The sequence below is a fragment of the Dasypus novemcinctus genome, chromosome 5 (genome assembly GCF_030445035.2).
Source record: "Dasypus novemcinctus isolate mDasNov1 chromosome 5, mDasNov1.1.hap2, whole genome shotgun sequence".
Lineage (NCBI taxonomy): Eukaryota > Metazoa > Chordata > Mammalia > Cingulata > Dasypodidae > Dasypus > Dasypus novemcinctus.
Genome location: NC_080677.1, coordinates 101,789,126 through 101,808,423, shown reverse-complemented (window position 1 = coordinate 101,808,423; position 19,298 = coordinate 101,789,126). Strand labels below are relative to the sequence as shown.

The window sequence follows — 19,298 nt, the reverse complement described above, 5'->3', positions numbered from 1 at the left end:
TTGATTTTGTTTAGTGATTTATACTCTCCAGGTTTCAGCTCTTCACAAGGAGTTAAGACTATGTAATTTCAGAGGTTAATGTGCTGGGAGAAGAGAAGAACAGTAATGCTTTAAAAGATTTTCTAATAACTCACAATTAATGTGTAGAGTGAAAAAAACCTATGTAACATAGTTTTAGATTTCATTAGTTCAGATTGCTGAATCACTCATGGATTCATTCAGCAATACTTCCTGAGCACCTACTAATATGCTAGGCACTGTAGAAAGTACTGTTCTAGCATTAAACAAATAAAGTCCCCATTTTCCTGGGGTTTATGTTGCAGTGAGAGAAGATAGAAAATAAATAAACAAATAATATATATTATCTGTGATAAATGTCATAGACAAAAAAATAAAATAAACAAGAGAAATTAACGTGGAAGGGATGTGCTACAGCCCCAGGGGCCTCTTTGCAGTCTTATGAACCCACCAGGCCCACTCTCAACTTTGCTCCATCTGATCTCTTCTGCCTGGACCACCCTTCTACCAAATATCTTGGTGGCTATCTCTTTCTCCTTCTTCAAGTTTTGTTCAAACAACACCTGCTTAATGAGGTACAACACATGGACAATCCCACCACTGCCCAATCTTCTACCTTCTTTCCATATATCTTGTCCCCTCCTAATATATGATATAAATTGTTTATTTTTATATTTAGTATCTATCTCAGCTAGATTATAAGTTCAAGAAAGCAGGGATTTTTGTCTGTTTTTTTCATAGATGGACTCTAAAGCCTAGAACTGTACTTGATATAGAGTAATGATCAATACATTGATCAATGAATAAGTTTATTAATGATAAATGAAAGAAAGAATTGGGAATGTGCTCTGAAAACTATCTTCTAATGAGGTGATTAAATAGCAAAATCTTGATATGTAAAAATCAAAACATAAGAAAAATTGTTCATTAAACTTTCTACAGCAGTTCATGGACTTTTGGGTGACCTTGAAAAATGATAGTTATGAGGATTATAAAAAAGCATGAAAACTACTCATAGTATATGGTTAAGCTAATGGTTAAGCATTAAATACAAGATGCAAAAATATGCAAATATTACTATATGCCAAAAAAATTCTTTAAAAGAAATACCAGAAAGAAATACAGCAGAAGACACCAGAATAGATTGTAGTGATTATTGGTAATTCTGTTAGCTATTTTTAGTGTTTTATAAATTTTCTAAAATGTGATTATATCATTTTAACATGAAAATATATTTAATTTTTAAAAATAATCTATGTAATACTACCTATCAATCATGGTATTATGAGAGATTTTTTTATATTCATTTTGACATTTAGAAGTTGGACATTAGCAATGTCAATAACTTCTGACAAGAAGGAATCCAGAGCTAAAGCAAAGAACACATCTGGATTGCAAATGTTCCACAGAAAGACAAAGAAGATGGATAAGGAAGTTCAATCAACTATCATTCCATCTATAAGAACACCATATCAGACTTTAATTTACCTTTGAAGTAGATTGTCTCTAGAACATACCACAAAACAATACAATGCAAAATTATAAATAGAACATTGTATCAGAAAGAGGAAATTGCCCAAGACCCTGTTTTATCCTAAGCTTTTCCTTTACTTCATTGACCACGAAGATGGTGTGGCTCAGCAACATGTACTAAGAACTAAGAACAAAACTATTTGGGGGACATGTTAATTCATTTATTCCTTGGAATCATATTTTCAGACAAGAAAGGAGGGAGTATATGTAACTTGTCCGGGCTCACACAAGCAAGGAAGTAGTGAAACCTCAACACAAATTATATTCAAACTGACCCTAAAGTCATTACATAAGGCTAACATATGAGGGTCAAAAATAGCCACTATTCCTTGATAGACCTCCATGCCACCAGCACTTTTGGCTCCATAAAATGTCATTTATTAAATATTTTTTAATAATGATTTTTGCTTACAAAGGGCACCAAGTCTATTTTCACTAATCATGGCCCCAGCTTCCACCAGGATCTACAGAAGTGTCATCCCAAGTGCCAGGCAAGCAGGCATATTTGAAACCAGAAATATACATTGATACAAGAAGTCTTTCAAAGTACTCAGGTTATCAGGGACTCTGAGTGAAGGAGTCATGGTCAGAGAGAAAGGCACCATATTGGAACAGAGGCCTTTGCAATGATTTGGGAATGACTCCCTTCATCTAGTCCCTGCCCTTTACGAGAAGTCATGGCAGGAATCAGTTCTGAACCCAGTGAGCCTGGGTAGGCTGGGAGCAGAAGCCTGGTGTGAGCCTGAGCCTGGAACAGAACTCAGCATTTGGTCCTCTTCAGTTGCCCTGAAGTGACCCTTTCTGTTGAGTCAGAGAATCATTTAGTAATCCATCCATAAAAGAAGCTGTAGCTTGCAAAACTAGTATTTAAAATTAATAATTTAATATTTATATGTTCACTTCCATGTATGTACTTCATACAAGGCATAAAATCCACTAGGTTTAGTTTAAATATAACTTAAGCATTTGAGTAAGTTAGAAGTGTGCACTGTCTATAATTGTGTATCTAGTTTGTTAGTGAAATTGGAATCAGATAAAATAATCTGTTTCTGTTCACTGACATACCTAAAGTCTACTTACAATACTTCTCAATGTATTTCATAATTGTCACAATTTTCATCTCTTCCCTAAGTAAACACCCAGGAAACATACAGTTCCCTTTAAACTCAATTCTCTCTCAACTGAATGCTCAGATGACCTGCTACAACTAGCAGACAGAATTAACAGGGAGGAGGAAAGGGGGACCCCCAGGAGCAACCCTGAGCAGTTTTCATTTCCCCATAATCAGCCCCTTCATAGCCCTGATAAAATGACAGGAAAATTTCTCGGTCAAGACTTCCAAGTCTTTATCAGATATTTTTCCTTCTACAATCAAGTCTCCATCCTCAGAGGCCTCTGTGTGGTAGCTTGCTGGGTTCAAATGAAGGTAGTCGGGAGCTTTCCATAACTTCCTGATGTATTGCCTGTTATTGCTGCAGAGGTGCAGGCTGCACAGCTCAGCGGCTCTTGTCACATTGATTATGTAGCTGCCTAAGTCAGAACTGCTTCACCTTTATACAGTTACCCTGGAAAGGTAGAAGAAAAGAGGCATCAGCATTTTTTTGGCAAGTGACAGGGTTTGAGCTTCTAGGTCCACAGACACTTCTTCAGACTTAATTGAAATCAGATGGCTTGGTTCCAGTTAGTGAACCAAAGATGTCCTTTTCTTGCAATTTATAACCTTTTTCTCTTTCTAGCTCCCAAGTTAATGGATGTGAAAGGGAAAGGAAGGAACCCAATTAGGAACCACTAATTTGAAATTATACCAGAGCGGTCCTGTGTCCACATTTCGAGTGTATGATACATTTCATGATTGTACTAGAATATGAATCATCATATGCCACTGATTCTTGTCAAAATATTAATCTGTAGCATTCTGAACTTTCCTGATAATTATGCTCAAACATCAACTGCCCTGGGTTCTAATTCTAAATACAATTTAAAAAGGAAAGCCTGTAAGTCTGTCTAGGCCATTTATTTGCGGATCCTAATAGAGGCCAGGTTTGTGCACCCAGCTCCCTGGTAAAGTTTCTCTCATGAGCCACATGGGTGGAATGGAAACATCACAGGTGGAAAACCAGAAATTTATCCTCTCCATTTTCATCTAATTTCTCGTTAGTTTCTACCTAATTCTCTACAGGGACAGAGGAGTCCCTTAACCTGATGCTGACATAAATAGTTTTATGAGCTATAAATTGATAACAACAAATAGAACCTGTGAAATTCTAAGGATGAGATCGATTACCATAAACTTTCAAAAAATTCAATTTAAGAAAAAGTGTTAAGAATACAAGTATTATAACTGAAGGCATCATAGAGATATAAACCGATGACATGGAAATACCTAGAAGATTGTGATTAATTTGTGTTGGGGGCATCTAAGATTTCTTGGAGTAAATAATATCTGAACTGGGAGAAATTTGAAGAGCATATATAACTCTTATTTTAAATGTTATTAATTTTCAACAGATTTCTCAAGAGAGGAGAAATAATTTCAAAGTGGGGATTAAGTGCCATTTGTTTCTATTTTCCAAAATAGGATTATAACTCATTGTATATGGTGGTTATAAATATACGGACTTCAGAGTTAAACTGCCTATTATTAGTGCCAGCTCTACTGCTAAACAGCCAAAGTAGCTTTTACCTTAGGCATTAATTTCCCCTGTTTTCTAAACCATAAAATTTGTTTCTACCTCATAATATTATTGTGAGCAGTAAGTAAGCAAATTACCCCCCTAAAATACTTAGAACAGTACTAATATGCAGTAAATGTTCAACAAATGTCGGTATTATTTTTGATATCTTAACAGATGTTAATAATATTCATTGAGGCCTTTCTAAGTACCAGGCACTGATTTGGGTTTTATTGTAAAGTTTGTTTCCCATGGGGACCATGTGACATTTGGTTGCACTAAGCTCTAGAGGAAAACAGAGAAAATATATTAAATCTTTTAAAATTATGTTAACTGTACCTTAAAGGTACTGACTTACAACCAATGAAGTTAAATTTATATCTCCCCAAATAACGCCTGCAGTTCCCAAGACAGCACTTTCTCTTATGGTACTGATTAGATCTTGTTAGGTAAAGAGGGTAGCGGTCATCATCATTTTGAATATAGAGCAATCGACCAGGAATTACAGGCTGAATTCAGTATAATAAGATTGGAGCAGAACTCATCTCCACAGAGGAACTATTCACCACATTCTTAGAGTAACACAAATTTTCAATGAACCTGGCGCAAAAGCACACTCTATAATCATATGCAAAAACAGATGAAATATTTTTAGAGAAAAATTTATATTTTGCCAAGCAGGTTATTAGTTTAAGGACAATTAACTTGTAAATAGTCATCAGAACTTGTTTAATTAAATTTGACATGGTGGCATATCTGCACAAGTCAGAGATATATTTATATATAGATATATGTAGATATATATCTATATATATGTATGACTTAGAAACATAATAGAAAATATTCCTTCTCCAAATGTCAGGTTTCCTTCTCATTTTGCAACAATTACTGTAGAACTTCATTCTGCAATGGCTCAGACAGATTAGTGTTATTTAAGTTCCAAAGACAAGCAAAGGAACCCAGTATTAAGGGCCCATGGGCTCTCATTTGGTCCAGGCTTTATATTTGTAGTCTATGAAATTATTTGTTTAGTTTCAAAATTCCTGCCTTAATGGGCATTATTTCTGATACTGCAAACCATGGTAAGGCCAACAGAATTCCCACCACTATAAATGGTTAAGATAAAGGAAAACAAGATTTTTTCAGGGAAAGTTTTGGTTTTTAATCATAGTGGGTTATTATTTTTAGTGTATAAAGATTATCATGGGTGTAGTTTCCTTCAGAGGGAAATTAAGAGTTGAATATATGCAGTTGTTTTCCTAGTTTGTTAAAATATATTCCTCTACTCCATAAGTGCTAAGCATCATCTTTTATTCCAAGTAAATGTAAATGGGTGATTTGGTGGAATACAAAAGCAGAACAATATACTGCATTTTGCTCTAGGCACATTATATTAATAATTAATAGAAAAATCTTATATTTTTACAGTTCACTGAAATTAAAGTTTTACAAACTTAGTTTAAAAGAATTTCTTCTGGATCGTTTCTGATAATTTTTCCCAAAGGGGAATATTTTGGTTTAAGCTAATTTCCCTTTCAGGCCCACATTCATTTCCATGTATCACAAACATAGTTTCACCTGAACATGTCAGAGCTTGTATGACAGAAAGCAAAGGAGGTTTTGCAAGCCTCGAAGGAGATAAACTAAGTCAAGATAGATTTGAACATTATAAAGGGTATAAAGAGGGAAGCGGTTGTGGCTCAAATGATAAAGCGTCCACCTACCATATGGAGGGTCCAGGTACTCCTGACCTGCGTGGTGAGCTGGCCCACGCACAGTGCTGCCGTGTGCAAGGAGTGCCATGCCACACAGGGATGTCCCCTGCACAGGGGTACCCCACGTGCAAGGAGTGCACCTTGCAAGGAGAGTTGCCCTGTGTGAAAAAAAACACAGCCCACCCAGGAACGGCACCACACACACCGAGAGCTGATGCAGCAAGATTACAAACAAAAAAGCAACACAGATTCCCAGTACTGCATGACAAGAATGCAAGCAGACACAGAAGAACACACAATGAATGGACACAAGAGCAGACAAAGGGGGGAAGGGGAGAGAAATAAATAAATCTTTTTTTAAAAATGGCGTAAAGAATAAGGACATAGGAGTGGCTGTTGGTACAGCAAAGGTCAAAGCAAACTGGGGCAAAGAAATACCAACTATACAAAACAGCACATAAAAAGAGCATCTAGGGAGTAGAGGCGACATTCTAATTCCTGCAAACAGAAGAATTCCAAAAGGTACCTGCAAGCATAAGTTCTGGACAAGAAACAAGCTCACAAAATATGGGTAGGACACTGTACTTAACATTCACATCAAGCTGATCTTCTTGATAGTAGAGCTAAGCTCTGAAGGAGGACACTAGCCAACACAGCTTTGCATAATTTGCAAAAACTATGAATGTTGTTTTCTGTGTTAGTTACTTTTCTATTAAGCAGTTTATTGAGATATATTCACATACTATAAGATCTATCCAAAGTGTATAATCAATGGCTTTTAGTATAATCACAATGCTGTGCATTCATTGCCACAAAAAATTTTAGAAAAATTCCATTTTTTTTAGATCCTGACATTCAAGCTAATTGTATTACTGAATCTGTATACAAACTTGAGAAAAGACAGCTCATGGACTAAATCTCAGATTTTACACATTCTAATATTAAAAAGAAACAGAAATTATAAGAAAAACAAAGAAACAGGAAATGATGAAAAATCTAAAGGAGGAAGAAAAAAATTCAGAAACCATCAACAAAAAAGACCAGAATAGGATATACCAAAGACCTTAAAAAAATTATCTTCAATATGCTCAAGGAGATAAAGGAAAATATATAGAAAGAACTAAAGAATATAGGAAAGCAATGAATGGATAATGTGAAAATCTCAATAAAGAGATAAAAATTTTAAAAAGGAACCAAGCAGAAATACTGTAGTTGACGCTCACAGCAATTAAAATGAAAAATTCCCTAGAGGGTTTCAAAAGAAGAATGGAGTTGGCAAAAGAAAGAATTAGTGAACTTTAAGACAAGACAATTAAATTATTCTGTCTGAAGAGCTGAAAGAAAAAAAATGAAAGATGTGAACAGAGACTAAGAGATCTCTGGAACACCATCAAATGTACGAATATACACATAATGAGAGCTGCATAAAAAGAAAAAAGAGAAAAGGGGACAGAAGGAAAGTTCAAATAAATAGCAGAATATATCCCAAATTTCATGAGATACATGAATATATCCACATTCAAGAATACAAAAAATATGCCAAACAAGATAAATTTGAACAAATCCATGACCAGACTCATAATACTCAAAATGTTGAATGACAATCACAAAGAGAGAATTCCAAAAGCCATAAGAGAAAAGCAGCATATGGTGTAAAGAAATTTCTCAATAAGATTAAGTCTCCATTTCTCATCAGAAACCATGGCGGCAGGAAGGCAGTGGGATGAGATATTTATATAAAACAGTTGTCACCCAAGAATTTTGTATCCATAACACTATTCTTTAAAATGAAGAATAGAAAGACTAAGATATTTTCAGATAAACAAAAGCTGAGTATATTTTGTCAGCAGTAGCCCTTACCTATAAACAATGCAAAAGGGAGTTATTCAGACTGAAAAGAAAGGACACTAGACAGTTGATAAAAGAGGCATAAAGAAATAAAGACCACCTATAATGGTAACAATAAATGCAAGTATTTTGTATTGCATTTTTGGCATGTAACTCCACTTTTTACTTCTTACAAGTTCTGAAATGCAGAGGTAAAATGCTAATATTACTTATATAGTTTTGGACATAAAACAGATAAAGATATAATTTTTTAACAAGTATAACAAAACGGTGGGGAGGTAGAAGGAAATAGGAACCTTTTTTTCTATATGTTTTTGAAGTTATGTTGGTATCAAATCAATCAAACCAAATATGATGATTATAGGTTTAGGTGTTAAATTTGTACTCCATATTAACTACAAAGACTATAGCTGAAAAATATATAGGGAAGACAATGAGAAGGGATATGAAATGGCACAATAAAAAGAACCAAATAAATATGAAAGTAAGCATTAACAGAGGAATTAAGGGATAAAAAATGTAAAAGGCTTACAAAGACCAAACTGAAAAATAGCAGAATAATTCCCTGCATCATCAATAGTTCTCTTAAAGGTAAATGGGCAACCTAGATGAAATGGACAAATTCCTTGAAATGAACAAACAATCTATATTGACACTACAAGAAATAAAAGAATTTAACAAATCAATCATGTCTTCAAAACTTTATTTTATTTTTTAAGACATTTTTGATTACATAACTGATACATTGAAAATATAGGGGGATTCCCATATACCAGCATCTCCTACTCCTACATTCCTCCCCAAAACAGCTTTCATTAGTGTGGTGCATTTGTTACAATTGATGAACAAATATTGAATCATTGCTATGAAGAGTTTAAGTGGATGACTAATCAAAAGCAGAATTATCTCCCTATCCAACAGAGGACTAATTGGGAATTCTTCAAAAATTATACTTAACAAAGGAATGTCTCTTTTGGGGTAGGAAGGAAACCACCCACCATTAGGCAAAGAGCTTCTTACCGTAGAAAGAAAAAATAAAGGCTTGTCTCTGTAGCCTAGCCTTGGGTAGATAAATACAGACAAAGCATAACCATGGCATGTCATGGCAGAAATCATGGATTTGTGCACCTGGACTTGTGAGAAGCACAAAATGGTCTCACTGACCCCAAGGGATTTCCTGATACCAACAGAAGGATATAAGGCAACACTGCTATTCCAGAGCCAAGAGAGCTCATTGTTCCTCAAAACTTCCTCTTCTGGGTATATCCCATTACAGTTTGAGGCATAAACCTTATAGTCGTGGCAATCAGGATATAAATAATAATCCCAAAGACCCTTGGGTTGGCTCTTAATTCCCAATTGGCTGGTTTCCTTCATGAATGCTTTTGTACTTTCTTCAGAGGCTGCTTTGGCTAAATATTCTGTATCAGTAGCTGGATACATTCACTTGCATCTCAGACAAAGTTTCTTAACTTCTGTCCGTAGACATCTTTTGTTTTCCAGTTCTGGGCCTACTGGGGTCTCCAGTATTCACAGTCTATAATAGCAGGTCCACTGAAATCTTCAGCAGGGATGTTACAGTTAACGTCTTCATCAGATATTTCCAAGATGTACTTGCAAATTCATGTCCTGGGGGAGGTCTCCATTAATGGGAAGCCCCTGTGATGTACACCATGGATAGTATCCCAATCTATTGACATAAAATACAGCGACATTTTGCCCGTGGTAGGCCTTGCCTGGGGAGCTTCCAATCACCTGAAACATTTTCAAGCTCAGTCTTATGTATTCTTAAACAGTGATCTGTTGGAGCATTCCAAGTAGCTATAAATGGTTTCATTTGATGGATTAGAAGTTGGGCAGGCTTTAGACAAGCAATAGACATCAGAATTCACAATATGAGCAGCCATGATATGAGATGTTCTAATGAAGAATATAAAGCTTTAATTATTTTTCAGATAAAATTTCAAAGATAAGGTAAAAAAACCTCACGTTATCTTCTGTCTTAATGCACTCCAGAAGACCTGTGGAAATATTTAACTTTCTGTTAGTGAGAATTTTGAAGATAAGTCTAAAATAGTGAATGGATATTATTATTATAATCATTATGTGTTTGCATTTTTCTGTTTTCATTTTCGTTTGTGTGTGTGTGTGTGCTTGCATTTTATAAAGTGCAGTTTATTTATAGGTCTTAAAACACCACACCAGTAAGGTATGACTCAGGTTCAGTCCCCACCCCCTCGGTGGGCTGACATAAACATAAAGGTATACTTACTCAAGGGGACGTGCCAAAAGAGAGAGAGCTCTGTTATTTTTAATCCTGTGGCCCCAGGGAGAGATGAGCCATTTGCCTGATATCTGGCAGTCTTGGGAAGAGAGCCAAGACTGATAGAGAAGGCCTAGAAAGAAATGAGTCTTAAAACTGTAAGCTTTTACTCCAAATAAATATGCTTTATAAAAGCCAACAGATTTCTGGTACTTTGCATCAGCAGACTAATATAGGGCCTAAAAATAAAATGAGATATAGTAGCAGGTATAGCAAACTACCTTCTATTTGCAACCCAGCAAAACAATTCAACAAACATCTCTTTAGCACTCGACCTTGACACCAGAAATAGAAAATGCATTAGATGTGGTCTTTGCTCTCAAAGAGCTCATGGTCCAATATAAGATGTAAAATAATATTCCTATCATTTTAGAACACCCATCAAATGCCAGGCAGTGTGTATAAATCCTGTATAAATATTTACTCCATTTACTCTTGTAACAATTGTGTAAGGTCATTATAATTACATGTCCATTTTATAAATCAGGAAACTGAGACCTAAGGAGATAAAAGGTCTGAGGTCACATTAGAAGAGGAGCAAAGTAAATTGTTATAATCAAAATGTATAATGAGTGCTTTGGAACAATTTATTAAAGCAATTATTTCTGGAGGTGGGAATAAATGGGAAGATGAAATGGTCAAGGAATGCTGCAGAGAAGATGTGACACCTGAGTTTAGCCAAGAAGACAGGTATGAGCTTGGAAGGTAAGAGAGAGAAGAAGATATTTTCTTGTCAAGTTTCCTGTCTAGTCATTTATTTGAATAAACTACTACAAAATAATTATTTTTAATATACTCATTAAAGGGTTTATTGGCAGAAAACCTTTACTGTCTTCTACATCATTAGTGAAATACATTTTGGTTAGGCCTAATATAGTGAGATTAGGGTGTACAGTAGATATTTGCCCTTTTACTGAATATCCAGTGTATGGATTCTCTTCCTTTGTAGTGAATTCGCCACTACATGAATATTGGTAGAAGGTAGAGTTTATATTTGATTAATAAACTAAAACATAATTTTTTTTCTCAGCCTGCCTGCAACTAGAGTACTGGTATTTGACCTTGGCCAGGCCATTGAGATGAACCCCACTCTAGAATTTGAGTTAGACTCTTGAGAATCAAAAAGGATAAGGGGATGATGGTGCCGGTGGAGGCAGTAATTCCAGGGTCCAGAAGTAGCAGTGTATATGGGGGCATCCAGAAGCTGGTGCCCAGGGTGCTAATGTGGAAGAGGCAGAGTTGTCCTTATAGGAGAATGTGGCAGTTTAAAGCTTTTGTGGTCCCCAGAAAATCCTGTTCTTAAAGCTGATTCATTCTTGTGCATATAAACCTATTGTAGGCGTGGTCTTTAATTAAATTACCTCTGTTAATGGCCTGTGATTACATTGTGTGACACAGGGTAGGTCTTAATCCTTTTACTGAAGTCCTCTATAAATGGAGGAATAAAAAGTGACAGAAACAGAAAAGAGTAGGAGAGACAGAGAGGAACCCAAAATCTACAAGAGAATGTTTTAGGAGCCAGAAGCTGAGAGGAAACCATGTTAGCCAGAAGTTGAAAGCAATGAGGCCCACAGGAAAGGGGAGAGATGAGCCAATGCTACCATTGTGCCGTGCCACATGCCTGATCACCGACAGCTGCAGTTCCTGGAGATGTTGATGCCTTGATTTGGACACTTTCATGGCCACAGAACTGTAAGCTTTTCACCTAATAAATCCCCACTGTGAAAGCCAACACATTTTTGGTATATTGCTTCCAGCAGGATTTAGCAAAACTAAAATAGAGAGGATTCCTTCTAAAGTCAGTGAGGTTTGGTTTGGTTGCTTAAAACCAGAGACTTTGACACAGACCCTTTCCATGGAATCTATGGCTTGTGACTATTTCCACTTTTGCAAAGCCCATGTGCCCCATGTTATATGTAATTATTGCTTTTAAGCACCAGGTGTCACCAGCCTAACTTCACAAAACATGCAGGTATAGGTCACTGAGTGAGGTGAATAAAACTGTAAAGAATTTATAAAACTTTATTCAAAGATGTTTAAGAAGTCTTGCCTAAATGGGTATATATTGAACCCTAGTTTTGAAGTGCTATGGAGATAGGTATTTTCTTCATTCATTTATTCAATAAGTATCTGTATTTATTTCTTCATAACAAAAAGATAAGATTACCCCACAAAGTAAATTGAAATGTATTATTCTGAATATTGAATATACTGGTGAAGCAGCCAGAACATGAAGAGAAGTGGGTTTGGGTCTGGTGTTGCTGCATGGGAAGAACTCAGTCTCCATGACTGTGGAAGGATCACCCTCCCAAGATACTGACAGCATTCGGGTACCACTTGCTGGAACTGCAGGAGGCCCTGGAGTTGGCAAGGAAGCTGGCAGAGGAGTACCAGCTGATGCCTCAATTTCCCAGGCTCTGCTGGATGAGCAGGCCCTGTCCAAAGGGTTAGAAGACCATCCCAACTGGTTATGACACCCTAGGGAAGGGGAACTGTAGCAGCTGCTGCAGATGCTACTACTGCCAGCATTGCTCAAGTTCAAAAGCATTATAGCTCCTCCACCTGATATGAGACCACCCATGGGTCCACCAATTGGGCTTTCCCTTGCTCAAGCAATGTCAATAGGCATCCCTGCTTCAGGAATGAGACCCACCCCCCTTCCTCCAAGAACTCGAGGTTCACCTCCCCCAGGAATATGTCCACTAAGACTGGGATAATGTTCATCCTTCCAATCACGATTTCCTGCAATGTGTCTTTTGAAACTGCAACACGTATACTTTTTGTCTCCTCTTTGCTGCATTAACACTAGTAAATAATAAATGCATAGAGCAATCAAAAATGAAACACATTACACTGAAGTTGTAAATTAGGTCTGAAGAGAATAGAATTTTCAATGGAATCTAATTTTGAGTAAAAAAATGTGCTCCACAAAAATGTTCTTTCATCTTTAATTATCAATTATATTCCACTGCACAGTTAGAAAATTGATTTACACATGGGTGAATTAATGTTAAAGAAAAAAGCTTTTCTTTAAACCTAAAATTCAGTCTTTGTTAGAGATAGCCATTTACACGTACCAAAAAAATAAGTAAAAAAGATTCTCTCAGGACACTTCTTGCTTGTGGGATTTATTCAAAACATCATTTTCACTGATTATTATTTCCCCTTTGGTCTTGACCCCATGGTTGCAGTAGAACCTCCTCGTGTTATTACAGACCTATCAAGTGATTCTTTATCCCTAGCCTGGAAAGTTACTATTCTCTTTATTCCTGTTGCCTGGAGGTAACTGTTACACACCAGGTGGCTGGCATAGTTCCTGATAAAATACCTGGGACCACAGTAAAGGTAGGCAAAATAAACAAGTAAATTCCTGCCTGTGCCATCTCAAGTTTCTGCTTCCCACGCAGGCAGGTCCCTGCTGCTGGTGTGCCTTCTGCTGCTCTCCAAGCACAGCACGGCTTTCTGGGAGGCCTTCACCTGGCACCTCCCAGACACTCCTCAGCCCCCAAGCCTCACTCCCCGATGCAGTCTCTAGTTGTCTGCTTCTCCCCTCCTCCCTCACCAGGAACCTCCCCAGGCCTGCCCTGCCCATAGTGCCCTCTGCTCAAGAATTTCCTCTAGACCCACTTTCCTCACCTCACCTACACCCTCAAAATCCCCACTGCTGAGCACTACCTGTATCTTGTTGTAGCATCACAACCCGTGCAATTATCCACACTTACCCACAGTGAGAGGAGCACTTTCCCTACCTTTTTCCTTTCCCCCTTTCATAAATTCCCAGGAAGGTTTGATCCCCTAAACAAAGTTTTAAGTGGTAGAACTTTAGGAAAATTTGGTAAAATATTGGGATACTGGGGTTGAGAATGAGTGGGGAGTTTGACCCACATTTGTCCCAAGTTTGATCACCCATTTTTTTTCTTCTTAGCAGTAATGTTTTTTTTGGGGAACATATACAAAGGACTAGTTCCATTCGTTCAACAGGGATGTCTGCCTGAAGACATATTGAAAACCTCAGAACGAGAAGATTCCCAGCAAAATGATACACTTCAGAAGCCAGAGGTTAAAGGGAAGGAGAATTCTCACAAACATCACCTGCTGAAAGGAAGAGCCACAGGGAGGGAGGTTTAGCCCAGCTGCACTGACCTTGGCTCCACAGGTTCTAATCTTTCTGTTCCACTGACAGGAGAACATCAAAAAAGACAGCAGGCGTTAGATCCTCACTTCATTACAGTTTCCTAGTCCTAATTGTAAAGGAGATGGTTGAGTGGGGATGGGATTTTCCTCTGGGGGGGATAGACCTGTTGTGTACAGATATAAGAGTCTGAAAAGTTATCTCTATCCACTGATAATTCCTAATATCCCTTCTACTCCTTCCTCACAAAAGCTTTGTTGCCAGTAAGAGTGCAAAAACAAAAGTCAAAACCAAAACCGAAAAGCAGCCCTCAGCATTCAGAAACTGGCCTGGCCCTCTTAACTAGGTCATGCTTTTCTCCTATTGGACATAAATCACCTCACAGGACACCAACCTCAGACAAGTTTACTCTGAGAGTATAATAGACATTAGACAAAGCAGTGCCACATCATACTTTTTTCCCATATACTTCAAATTTTAAAAAGCTATAAAGGCATGATATATAGAGAATGTTGCCATTTTCTAAGGATTGTGATGGTTAAGTTCATGTGTCAAATTGGCTAGGCTATGATGTCCAGTTATTTGGACATAATTGTAACTGACATAATTGTTACAGTGAAGGTATTTCATGGATTTAAATCATCAGTCAGTTGATTTTATCTGTGGCTAATTATACCTACAATTAACAAAGGTGATTGCCTAGAGCAATCAGAGAAATTTTACCTAATCAGTTTAAGGACCTATAGCAGTTTGATATTATTGATGAATTCCAAAAAGAATTATTGGATTATGTTTGTAAACTAGTCTTTTCCTCTGGACATATTAGATTATATTGGATACAGAGGTTTACTTGATTAAATAATTATTAAGGCTTTGATCAGGCCATGTCAACAGGATGTTACATCCTCACCCCCTTGATGGGTGGGGACTCACAGAGACAGCGGCATGGCAGAAGAGTTAGTTGGAGTTTTGATGTTGGAGTTTTTGATGCTGCAGTCTTGAGCTGGAGCCCCAGGAAGTAAGCACACAGAGGAGCTTGGTTGTGAAGAAAGAGAAGCAAGCTTGAGGAAGAGAAGAACCCTGAGCCAGAGAGAAGGAAGCCCTGGGAAGAGAAGAATCATGAGTCCAGAAAGAAGCAAGCCCTGGGAAGAGAAGAACCCAGGAAGCCTGAGCCCTCACAGATATCGGCAGCCATCTTGCTCCAACACATGGCAATAGACTTTGGTAAGGGAAGTAACTTATGCTTTATGGCCTGGTAACTATGGGCTTCTACCCTAAATAAATACCCTTTATAAAAGCCAACAGATTTCTGGTATTTTGCATTAGCACCCTCTTGCCTGACTAATACAGGACCTAAAGGGAAAACTGATGATTTTAACAGTAAAAAAGCAGAAGTTCTATCACTACTTCAGCCTGCCATCTTCTCTTCCATCTTCACCTTCATCAGAGTTCTCAATTTGCAGTCTTCCCTATGGAATTTAGACATGCCAATCCCTATGGTCACATGAGCCAATTCCTATAATAAACTTCACTATATATGTGTGTATATATATATATATATCTTGCTGGATCTGGATCTCTGTAGAATCCTGCCTCATACAAGGTGACACACATACACAGATAATTCATATACTGAGGAATATCTTCAAAGGGATACTCAGATACTCAAGAAATGGTTACATTGCTTGGAGGAGAACCAGCTGTCTGAGAAAACAGAAGTGGGCAGGAGATGGGGATGTACTGTGGGTTGAATTTTTGCTCCAAATAGATTTGTGTGAATCCTAACCCCTGTACCTGTGAATGTGACTTTATTAGTCTACCAAAGAGATTGTGATGCAAAGTAGCAGAAATCTGTTGGCTCTTATAAAGATTATTTACTTGGGGTAATAGAAGGGGGGTGGCAACCTCACTCTCCCCAACCACTGGGGAATATGCTCTATCCTCTGTAGCCTAGGACAGTCAAATTCTCCCTAAATGGCAGGCAGGAATATCCTACCTCTTCAAATGCCTGGAAAAACTAACCCTCTCCACACACATAGGTGGGGTTCCTCTCTTGGCCCAAGGAGATGTTTTAATTCCATACCTCAGTTTCAGGTGTTTTCGTCTTAAAGCATCAGAAGCAATGCTTCCTTACCAAAGTCAGCTATTGTTAATTCTGGTGTGTTGCCATATGGTAAAGCAAGATGGTCACTGATCTCTGTGAGGTTTGTCCTTCCACTCTTGGCTTCCTCTGGGTCCCTCTCTCTCCTGTCATAAGACTTATTTCTTTCCAAGTCTTCTATATCAGACTCAGCTGTTATTCCCAATCTCATCCGTAAACTACCAGGCAAAATGATTCATCACTCCCTGGGGCTTCAGCTCTTTGAGAGTTCTTTCTGTCACATATCTGGATCAAAAATGACAAAGCTGGGAAGCAGATTTGGCTCAACTGATAGAGCGTCCACCTACTACATGGGAGGTCCAGGGTTCAAACCCATGGACTCCTGGTCTATGTAGTGAGCTGGCCCATGCACATTGCTGATGCGCACAAGGAGTGCTGTGCCACACAGGGGTGTCCTTGTGTAGGGGAGCCCCATGCGCAAGGAGTGCACCCCACAAGGAGAGTTGCCCCACAGGAAAAAAGTGCAGCCTGCCCAGGAGTGGCACCACGCACATGGAGAGCTGACACATCAAAATGATGCAACAAAAAGAGCACAGTTTCCCAGTGCTGCTGACAAGAATACAAGTGGACACAGAAGAATACACAGTGAATGGACACAGAGAGCAGATAACTGGGGGGAGAGGGGAGGAATGGGGAGAGAAATAAATAAATAAATAAATAATCTTTTAAAAAATGACAGAGCTTTCTCTTCCTGTGTCTGTCTGTCTGTGTGAGTGTCCATTTATATCAGACCTGGCAAGGATGAAGGGACTCAACCTGAGTCACACCCACTAACAAGGAAAAGCCCTAATTTTATCAGGTAATCTAATCAAGGACACCTTAGCTGAATTGAATACGATCAAAGGGCATCACACCCAGAGGAATAGATTGGTTTATAAACATAATCTTTCTCTTTTGGGGATTCATAAAATAATCTCAAATTGCCACACTCCACCCTCTGACTGTCAAAAAGACATTACAATACTCCCCAAAAAACTTAAATTATTTCAATTGCAATGCTAAGTACAAAATCACATCAAAATCAGTTATAGACATACAGTTTGCTTTGAGCCAAAACTCCCTCTGGCTGTAGGCCTGTGAAACTTGCAAAACAAGTTATCTGCTTCCAATATATAAAGAGGAAACAGATATAGGATAAATTACCATAAGGAGAATTTGGGAAGGAACACATGACAAGGGTCCCCAGAAGTTCTGAGAATCTGCAGGACATACTCAATTAGATTTCAAAGTCTGAGAGTAATCCTTAAAATGAGGGTTTCTTCTCCTCATGACCTCATGAAGGCCCACCCTTTCCCACAGGCTTGCCCAATGGCAATTTTCTTGGTTCCACCCTCAGCAAGCATCTGGGTGGTGACCAGGCTCCAGACCTCACCCACCAAGAACATTGGGGAAATTATTTTGGAAGGCATTCTTTTTGTTCACATAATACCAACTCAAAATATATACATATATATTATTTGAAATCTAATAAAGTTCCTTGAAAACCAAAAAAAAGATGTAAATTGAAACTGACTAAGGAGAATCAGGTTTGGCAAAGGTAAATCTGAGTCAGATATTGTTGCAAAGACAGTTTTATAATATTATCTGAAAATGGGATGCTTTTCTAAAATCTGGCAAGAAAAAGTCCTTTTCAAGAAATAAGAAGGTTTTTTGTTTGTTTTGATTTGTCTGTGGATGTGAATACCACCAGCCAGAATTTTAAATTAGGGTGGTATTCTGACTAAAGGTATTTGCAGTTAATAATAAGTTGGTTATTAATCTATAGTAAAGTAAACTAACAGTGGTTAATAGTTTAGTAGTTTTTCAGTATGAACACTGAAAATAGGCTTAAAGACATTGATTAGTATAACCAAGCACCACAAATTACAGTGTGCAATAGTACGTCAAGATTTATGCTAATAACAAGTGGAAAAATATGAGCTAGAATAATAGGCTTTTTTTCACAGTTCATGGGAGAAATTTTGTTGATTAAATGATGCTAGGATGGAGCCACACCTTCAGAAAGCCCTCAGTCTTGTAGAGCAAGCGGATGTTTCAAGAATCTCAGTCTAAGTGTGGAGCTGAGACCCAGGTAGAGCCAGATTATCAGTGTGGGTGCCAAGATTTCTGTCCAGCAGGCTCAGGAAAGGCACCAGAAGCACCATCTGGGCAGCTCAAGGTGGTGGATGCTCACTGAGGAGGAGCAAGTTCCCTGGGCCTCCAGTTGATGTGCTAGGACCTACATGCAGTATGGGGCCCACAAGATTGATCAGGAGACCAAATGAATATATTTGGCTGCCCCCTTCCTCTACAGTTCTTCGTTCCTCTGAAGTACCAGTCTCTTTGTGCCTTACTACTGGATTGCTTGGAGACCATGAAAGATTGAGGAAGAGGTTAAGACGGACTCATAAAGATGTATGAAAGGCAGAAAAACAGAAAGGACTAAGGTTGAAGAAGGCTTTTTAAAAGTGGTGGAGACAGAGAAATGGATATGGCTCAACCAATTGGGCTCCTATCTACCATATGGGAGACCCTGGGTTTACTTCCCAGGGCCTCCATGTGATGGCAAGCTGGCCCACGACCACAGAGAGCTGATGGCCTGTACCTGTGGAGAGCTAACAGTCTGAACCCGCAGAGAGCTGGCACAGCGAGATGATGCAACAAAGGGAGACAAGAAGACACAGAAGAACGCACAGCAAATGGACTCAGAGAGTAGACAGCAAGCAAACATCAAGGACGGAGGGATAAATAAATAAAATAAATCTTTTTAAAAATTTATTACTATTAAAAAAAAAAGTGGTGGAGATATTCCAGGGCCCTGACAGGAAAATAGAGAACTTGCCAAGAGATGTGAGGCCACTTGACCTCTCAGGGCCTGAGGGATTCATCAGGAGCTGATTGCCAGTGCCCAGCAGAG

At 38.1% G+C, this 19,298-nt stretch overlaps 1 pseudogene; it reads right to left on the bottom strand.

Moving 5' to 3' along the window:
* Nucleotides 1-2,412: 2,412 nt before the first annotated feature.
* On the bottom strand, nt 2,413-16,553 carry LOC101422582 (hyaluronidase-4-like; annotated as a pseudogene).
* Nucleotides 16,554-19,298: the final 2,745 nt, after the last annotated feature.